General features: G+C 44.2%; 2 non-coding genes across 2 annotated transcripts; both read left to right on the plus strand.

Moving 5' to 3' along the window:
- Positions 1 to 3,192: 3,192 nt before the first annotated feature.
- Positions 3,193 to 5,096, plus strand: LOC123719471. The gene has a single exon (XR_006755531.1). It is a non-coding gene; the product is annotated as a small subunit ribosomal RNA (ribosomal RNA).
- A 353-nt stretch (positions 5,097 to 5,449) lies between these two features.
- LOC123719469 lies at positions 5,450 to 5,606 on the plus strand. The gene has a single exon (XR_006755529.1). It is a non-coding gene; the product is annotated as a 5.8S ribosomal RNA (ribosomal RNA).
- Positions 5,607 to 6,034: the final 428 nt, after the last annotated feature.

Consider the following 6,034-nt stretch of genomic DNA (forward strand, 5'->3'; position numbering starts at 1 on the left):
GATTGACGTTTGACATCAATTTTATGTCGGTTTTATGAAATAGATTTTGGTCGGCGGTCGGTAACGGCCATATATGTCTTATATATCAATTTGTATGAAAAAGTTTCAAAAAAAAAAAAAAAAAACTCAATCAACTAAGTAAGTAAGTAAGCAAGCACTTAAGTTTCTTTTAGTGAGTACTATCTAGAATAATTAAAAATATCGACATTTAAATCGACGGTCCCTATTTGGAAGGTTAACCTATAGCCCTAATAATAATTATATTATTATGATTATGACAATGTTGATGTTGTTGCACTAGACACACCATAATAAACCATAAATAGTTTTTCTTACCAGAAGAGTTTTTATTTTTAAATATTCAATTTTAACTAGAAACGTATCGCTATCGCTAACAAAACCCCACACCACACACCACCACACGTTACACACATATACTTGACAGAGTAGATACTATCTACATATCTATCGACAGAGTTGTAGATATCGTGCCGTTGAACGGCATCTTGTCGCGTCGCGTGGCGATCTTGTACGAGAAACATTTTCCTCTGACATTGTATCGGAATAATTATTATAATTCATTATTATACATACATACATACATACATACATACATACATACATACATACATATTATTAATAAATTAATTGTTTTTTTTTTCTTCAAATAAACCCACATTGCCATTTCTCTGAGCGTGTGCTGCGAGCTTCAACGAGAAACATTCGGCGCGAAACTGTCGAGCGGCCGGCCGTCGCGCGCCGCACCTGTACGAGAAACATTTTCCTCTGACGTTGCATCGGAATAATTATTATAATTCATTATTATACATACATACATACATACATACATACATATTATTAATAAATTAATTGTTTTTTTTTTTTTTTTTTTTTTCTTCAAATAAACCCACATTGCCATTTCTCTGAGCGTGTGCTGCGAGCTTCAACGAGAAACATTCGGCGCGAAACTGTCGAGCGGCCGGCCGTCGCGCGCCGCACCTGTACGAGAAACATTTTCCTCTGACGTTGCATCGGAATAATTATTATAATTCATTATTATACATACATACATACATACATACATACATACATATTATTAATAAATATAATTGTTTTTTTTGTTTTTTCTTTTCTTCAAATAAACCCACATTGCCATTTCTCTGAGCGTGTGCTGCGAGCTTCAACGAGAAACATTCGGCGCGAAACTGTCGAGCGGCCGGCCGTCGCGCGCCGCACCTGTACGAGAAACATTTTCCTCTGACGTTGCATCGGAATAATTATTATAATTCATTATTATACATACATACATACATACATACATACATATTATTAATAAATTAATTGTTTTTTTTTTTTTTTTTTTTTTCTTCAAATAAACCCACATTGCCATTTCTCTGAGCGTGTGCTGCGAGCTTCAACGAGAAACATTCGGCGCGAAACTGTCGAGCGGCCGGCCGTCGCGCGCCGCACCTGTACGAGAAACATTTTCCTCTGACGTTGCATCGGAATAATTATTATAATTCATTATTATACATACATACATACATACATACATACATACATATTATTAATAAATATAATTGTTTTTTTTGTTTTTTCTTTTCTTCAAATAAACCCACATTGCCATTTCTCTGAGCGTGTGCTGCGAGCTTCAACGAGAAACATTCGGCGCGAAACTGTCGAGCGGCCGGCCGTCGCGCGCCGCACCTGTACGAGAAACATTTTCCTCTGACGTTGCATCGGAATAATTATTATAATTCATTATTATACATACATACATACATACATACATACATACATATTATTAATAAATTAATTGTTTTTTTTTTTCTTCAAATAAACCCACATTGCCATTTCTCTGAGCGTGTGCTGCGAGCTTCAACGAGAAACATATCTATCAATACAAATGTCTATGCAAAAAAAAGAAAACAAACAAAATCATATCAGTCAATAAAATAAATAATAATATTTTTTTACTACTACTACTAGTACTACTACGTGCTACTACTGCACGCCAATACACATACATAATAAAATGAAAAATCGTCTCTCTCTCGCTCGCTCTACGAGAAACATTCGACGTCCGCTCCAATGCCGACGCGGACTATTGCTCTCGGTATAGATGTGGAGCGAAACAGTCGTGCGCACAGCGTCGACTCGTTCTCGTTGCCGCGCGTCGTTCGTCTATATAATAGACACGAACGACGGACGAGAGAGAATGTGTTCTTGTTTTTGTTTTTGTGTTTGTGCGAAGTGTGAGAATATTATATACATATATTCGCGCATGGATGATATAGATATGGGTATGGATTTTCGGAGGAAATTATATCAAATTCGTATTTCGAATGCGAGACCGCCGAGATCTTTCCCAGCTCTCTCTCTCTCTGTGTGTGTGGTGTATAGTACATTTTATATATCTCTCTTGTGTCAACACAAAATAACAAAGAATATACATACTACTCCTCCTCATATTTTATATAATATAATATAAAATTATATTATAGCACCGCGTTCGCAGACCGTATGGTGATGTTACCAATCGACCAAGATTTGGGACCGTCTCCCCCGGTGTTATCTGTGATGTTAAAAGAATACGCTTCTAGGCACACCTCAACGCAGGGCGCCTAGCGTGTTCGACACGTGCGCGGTCGCCACGGCGACCGTATATGGAAAGAATGTATAAAAGAGGACGCACACGCGCCCATCGTCGAAACGGTGTGCGCAGCGTCGTGTTGGAATTTATCCCTCAAGCTCCGGGCGTTGATCGTATCTAGTGCGAATCATGCGTGTGTGTGCGCATGTAATTGCCAGCCGAGTTTTAATATGTTTACAATAACGTATTGAATAAAAATTGAGAAGTTGCGTTTAGATGAATGTTCAATTTTCAAATTGTCACAACATCGATTCCCGCCCGCGGGGTCGTGTTCGTTGCAGTTTTATGTCCCTCACAGTGGTCGAGCATCGTTGTACATCACCTCGTTGCGAGATCGTGACGGGACGGCCGCTCGTAGACCGGTCAAAGTTAGTCTATCGATATGAAGCGCGAACGTCGCGTCGCGTGCAAATTCGACGCGTTACGTTCACGCGTGTCGAGAAGGCGCGCGCGCAAGCGCGCGCCCCTCGACGCCGCCGAGCCAGCGGCTCGCCGAAGCCGCGTGACCGCGGTGTAGGCGTGTCGTTTGCGTAAGCAGCTCCCTGGTTGATCCTGCCAGTAGTTATATGCTTGTCTCAAAGATTAAGCCATGCATGTCTCAGTGCAAGCCGTATTAAGGCGATACCGCGAATGGCTCAATATATCAGTTTTGGTTCCTTAGATCTTACTCAGTTACTTGGATAACTGTGGTAATTCTAGAGCTAATACATGCAATCAGAACTCTGACCAGTGATGGGATGAGTGCTTTTATTAGATCAAAACCAATCGGCGGAGGGCCATGCGTCCGAAGTCGTTAATTTTGATGAATCTGGATAACTTTTGCCGATCGCACGGTCCAGTACCGGCGACGCATCTTTCAAATGTCTGCCTTATCAACTTTCGATGGTAGTTTCTGCGACTACCATGGTTGTCACGGGTAACGGGGAATCAGGGTTCGATTCCGGAGAGGGAGCCTGAGAAACGGCTACCACATCCAAGGAAGGCAGCAGGCGCGCAATTACCCACTCCCGGCACGGGGAGGTAGTGACGAAAAATAACGATACGGGACTCTTACGAGGCCTCGTAATCGGAATGAGTACACTTTAAATATTTTAACGAGGAACAATTGGAGGGCAAGTCTGGTGCCAGCAGCCGCGGTAATTCCAGCTCCAATAGCGTATACTAAAATTGTTGCGGTTAAAAAGCTCGTAGTTGCATTTGTGCGCCGCGCTGTCGGTGCACCGCATCCGCGGTGATACTGACACGTCTGCGGAGCATATCGTCGGTGAGCCGGCGGTAAAACGCCGGTTCAATATCAAAATCCTATCGCGGTGCTCTTCGGTGAGTGTCGAGGTGGGCCGACAATTTTACTTTGAACAAATTAGAGTGCTCAAAGCGGGCTCAAAATGCCGCTTGAATATTTCGTGCATGGAATAATAGAATATGATCTCGGTTCTATTTTGTTGGTTTTCAGAACTCCGAGGTAATGATTAATAGGGATAACTGGGGGCATTCGTATTGCGACGTTAGAGGTGAAATTCTTGGATCGTCGCAAGACGAACATCAGCGAAAGCATTTGCCAAAGGTGTTTTCATCAATCAAGAACGAAAGTTAGAGGTTCGAAGGCGATTAGATACCGCCCTAGTTCTAACCGTAAATATGTCATCTAGCGATCCGCCGACGTTACTACAATGGCTCGGCGGGCAGCTTCCGGGAAACCAAAGATTTTGGACTCCGGGGGGAGTATGGTTGCAAAGCTGAAACTTAAAGGAATTGACGGAAGGGCACCACCAGGAGTGGAGCCTGCGGCTTAATTTGACTCAACACGGGAAATCTCACCAGGCCCGGACACCGGAAGGATTGACAGATTAACAGCTCTTTCTTGATTCGGTGGGTGGTGGTGCATGGCCGTTCTTAGTTGGTGGAGCGATTTGTCTGGTTAATTCCGGTAACGAACGAGACTCTAGCCTGCTAAATAGGCGTCGTCATTCAAGGTGTGCGCGACTCTCGGGGAGCGCAACTCACTGGCGACGTATTAAAATTCTTCTTAGAGGGACCGGCGGCTTCGAGCCGCACGAGATTGAGCAATACAGGTCTGTGATGCCCTTAGATGTCCTGGGCCGCACGCGCGCTACACTGAAGGAATCAACATGTTCTCCCTGGCCTAGAGGCCCGGGCAACCCGTTGAAACTCCTTCGTGCTGGGGATTGGGGTTTGCAATTATCCCCCATAAACGAGGAATTCCTAGTAAGCGCGAGTCATAAGCTCGCGTTGATTACGTCCCTGCCCTTTGTACACACCGCCCGTCGCTACTACCGATTGAATGATTTAGTGAGGTCTTCGGACCGACACGCGGTGGCCTCACGGCCGTCGGCGTTGCTGGGAAGTTGACCAAACTTGATCATTTAGAGGAAGTAAAAGTCGTAACAAGGTTTCCGTAGGGGAACCTGCGGAAGGATCATTAACGTTGGTTTTTTCTTTTTGTTTTGTTGTTGTCAAAGACTCGCAAAAAAAGAAAAAAAATACAAAAACACGTGAATGATACGAATCAAAATCGAATCCGAGACGGTTGACTCTCTCTCGTCGATTCGCGACGTGTGCGTTGCGACACGCTTTGATTAGCGTTCGCTATCGCCTATTGATACTTTGAAATAATATTTTATAATTTTTGTGTACAACCACGCAAATAAAAGAGATTTTCTTTCTTTTCATTTGTCGTACACGTTAATGATAAGTATTATTTTCAAATTTTTTTGTTTAATTTTTTCGCACCTTTTATATTTTCTCATACAAAAACACACACAAAAACAAAACGATTACCCTGAACGGTGGATCACTTGGCTCGCGGGTCGATGAAGAACGCAGTTAACTGCGCGTCATAGTGTGAACTGCAGGACACATTTGAACATCGACATTTCGAACGCACATTGCGGTCCGTGGAGAAATATCCAGGACCACTCCTGTCTGAGGGCCGGCTGCATAAAAACAAAAAGCCACACTGTTCGCGTGACGAGCGGCGATCGCTGCGACTCCGGTCGTAGCGCCGCATCTCTGTCGCGCGTGCAATTGACGGTTTCGCTAGGCCGCCGAGCGGCCGAACGATCCGTTCGAATATATGTTCGATTACGACTCGTCATCCGTATTGGCCGTGTTAAGCCACGTCTATACGATACTTTTGTCGCACAAATAAATTCTCCCCGCCGCACCGTGTCTCCCGCGGCACGGGTGCGCGTCGAGTCTTTACGCAACGACAACGACAACGACGACAACGACGTTCGCGTTTACGCGTCGCGCGTGTTTGCTCGCATCGTCCCGGTCCCGCATGGCGATCGCGCGACGGTCGGCGCCGGTGCGCGCGTCGACGTGTCTCGACGCTGTCGTTGAAAGTTGTCGCGTTCGAAT

The sequence above is a fragment of the Pieris brassicae genome, unplaced genomic scaffold, assembly GCF_905147105.1.
Source record: "Pieris brassicae unplaced genomic scaffold, ilPieBrab1.1, whole genome shotgun sequence".
NCBI lineage: Eukaryota > Metazoa > Arthropoda > Insecta > Lepidoptera > Pieridae > Pieris > Pieris brassicae.